The sequence below is a fragment of the Haliotis rufescens genome, unplaced genomic scaffold (assembly GCF_023055435.1).
Source record: "Haliotis rufescens isolate VD_foot unplaced genomic scaffold, xgHalRufe1.0.p SCAF_2, whole genome shotgun sequence".
Taxonomy (NCBI): Eukaryota; Metazoa; Mollusca; class Gastropoda; order Lepetellida; family Haliotidae; genus Haliotis; species Haliotis rufescens.
The window spans coordinates 15959158-15962624 of record NW_025963890.1 but is presented as its reverse complement, the minus strand read 5'-3'; positions in this window follow the sequence as shown (position 1 = coordinate 15962624).

The following is a 3467-nucleotide window of genomic DNA, read 5'->3' as shown; positions in this document are numbered from 1 at the left end:
CATAGAAACATATTATCAGGAACGATCCACCCCGCCAGGGTAGGATGGCACGCATTCAACAGGGACACCCGCCCTGACCACCCGATCCATTAAGTCGCCTACAAGTATTCGTTGCTGGTGACAGGAAATAGTAAGGCAGTGGTTGCAAATGCATGGATTCAAGGGGCTGGTTACTATTTTTTGTTTGATTGTGTGGTGTTTCTTATCGCAACATTGGCCGTTGTTATGTCGACTACCCTGAAAGAGTTTATTCGCACTAACTCAACTGCCCGATATGGGAAAAATATGCCGTATTTAATTATTCATGTTATCACGCACTTATTTCCTGTGTCTTTCCAAAAGCAAATAATTTGTTCTTGGAACGTTTAAAGTGATTTTGTTGTTTGTGTCTGTGCGGCCTTGATTTTGCGTGTATTCCTTTTTGTATTATTGTTTAGCGCTGCACTCAGCAATATTTCTACAGGGGCCTTCGTTCAAAGTGTACTTATGTTTAACTGGGCTAGAGATAGACAATTATGGGTCTTTCTCGCACTGTCTATGTCTATTTCCCATAAAAGATTACAACGGTTTAAAAGCACCTCCAGTAGCTATAAAGTCCATTGGAAACTCGGTGTGTTAAAATGAAACAAATTTGAAGAGGGATTTTCTTGTTCACGGCAATACACAAAACGGTCTGCCTTCACAAGTGGTTTGTTGTGTACACAGTTTCAGTTCGTTATAAGCATACATACAGCATATACATCTTATGGACTGGACCGAAAAAACAGTTCGTTATATCCGTCAGTTCGTTATAACCGTGTTCGTTATAAACGTAGTTAAAGTAGAAGACTGGTCAGTCTGGAAAGCCTTACAGTCCAAATCATCATAATTAGCATTACCTTCCTGTTATAATTAAAACAAATGATCGGAGTTACTTTTGGTTTTGATGTTAGTGGAAAGATGATGATATTTCTAAATACATAGATAAGGATAAACTGTTTCACAAAAGCTTACATCAGAGCTGTCGTGAAACGTGTGTCCAATATCTGAACATCAGTAAGTCTTCCCACACTGAGAGCCTTGAGACACGGACCTGTTCACAGTTAACTTTCTCTTCAAGCTGGATAAATCGGATTTTTCATACATTTTCTATACTGTATCATCAGAACTCTAAAATTTGCCAATATAAAAACGAAAATATGTCTGATAATGTTCATGTCAATACACTGTACTAAGTGAATTCTCTCTTGTGGCAAACAACCTGTCAGACAAAGCGGCTTACCACTGTGTGTAACAATGTACAGTAAACTACGGTTATAACGAACACGCTTATAACGAACTTATTTTTAAGTCCCGGCCATTTGTTGTATATATGCTGCATATATGCCTTTAACGAACTACGGTTAAAACGAACTTAAATTAGTGGTCCCTTTGAGTTCGTTATAACCGTAGTTTACTGTACAAACAACGTGAGGTAGATGATTCAATAACGGCACGCAAGTCGTATTTGGTCAGTAGAAAACCCGGTAAGACATTATTTTTTCCACGAACCTTCATTTTCAACTAAACAGAATTTGACAGTATTTCCGTAACTTCAAAATTTGATATTTTCAGTGAGCCAAAACCCGGCCTTTATCCAAACTCTAGTCCCCCTTAAACATGGGCATGATATCTCCACAAAGACTCTGAGAGCGATATGTTAATCAATATTTAGACGCAGCGTTTTTAGATCAGCTCTGATAGCCATGTCAACATCGATGTTACCAATCTTAAACACCCACCCAATGTTGCTCAGTGCCACTGCCCTGCGTAATAACGAGACACATACATAACCCCTGGTACGTACCCACTTAACTGCTACACTGTATCGGGTAGATACTAGAGTGTTTGTGTATACATTGCGTGAGAGTCTCCCGTTAAACGAGTCGCAAACAGACATCGATTCCTATCTGTATCAGATCTCAACCACTTATGTGTCATTCTGCCATTGAGACGGGACCCAGTCTATTGTTCGTAAGGTCCTGGAGCCGACTGCATCGAGAAATGTGCGCGCACATTTTAAACGTTAGTTTTACTATAGGAAGAAACGCCTGATTTGAACAGAATGACCTCTGTCTGATCTTAAAGGCGCACTACTGAAGGTACACTATGACCTGTGATGAAAAACTTGCTATAAATACGGAATCTGCGAATCCTTAAATATATGTGTGTGTTGGGTGTGTGTGGGTGGACGGGTGGGAATGGTGTGGTGGGGTGGGGTGGAGGATGGGTGCATGCTGTTAGGTTTGAATTTTTACAAGACATCATGCACCAGTTCATCACCGACCAGACTCGACTTAAGTAAAAGTGGCTTGGCTGGGAATAGGGTCCAGGCCATCATGCTTGAATCTTACCATTTAAACAGTACTTGATCCAGTAAACAACTGCAGTTTTACCATCTAGATGATTTCGTCAACTAGTAATTACACTCAATTTTACACATTTTCCTGAATATGGACCCTAGACCTCTAAATGACAGATGTCAGTTGAGAATTATTTTTTTAACCATTCTTACTTTTCAGTCGCTACTTTCTATGTAGATCGTATATCTAATATCTGCATATCTACGTAAATTTTATATGTCAAACAGAAGGTTAGGCAAACGATGAAAGTGTTCGCTCGTCACACCAAAAGTTGGGTTCGAATCCATCGGCAAATTGTTGGAAACCTGCTACAAGCTGCGGTAAACCTAACCCATACAATATATATATAACTATCAAGCTGTGTTCTTTTCTATAATGGACCATGTTTAAACTACAAAGGCACATTATCTGAAATAGCGACAGTCACGTGGTTATTGCTACATGTGTTACCAAATTACTTATCACATGTAATGCCTTTAATATCACAGCAGTCCCACGTGTACCAGACAAGCTGCAAATACCCACCACTGCTATGCATGCCAGTCACGGGTACTTCGGCCGATTGGTGGACGACACCGTATATCTGATTCCAGTGAAACAGATCGACATATCCGATTTATCGACACATCCGATTTCGATCCGATTACCACTCACCACTGCTATTCATGCCAATCAGGGATGCCCCGGCTTAAAGGAGGGCAACTACCATGCATTCTGATCTGAATGATCTTTAAAACATTTCAACATATCCGAGGTGTCGACACATCCGATTTCGATCTGATTATCAGTTAAGCTACTGATGTACACGCCAGTCATGCCTACTTCGGCTTAAAGGGACACAAATACCATGCATTCTGATTCCAGTGATCAGTAAAAACAACCGATATATCGACACATCCGACTTAAGCGTCGTAAAATGAGGAGTAATGATTTCGCCGAAAAGGTGTTACGTGTCTTAATGACATTTCAAGATGACCAAATCCAACTGCACCCTTTCCAATTCCTTCAACGTGAACATCAAGGTCCCTTTAATACGCACATATCATAAAAACGCACAGTCCCTTTAAACATACACGCTTGGCTTGA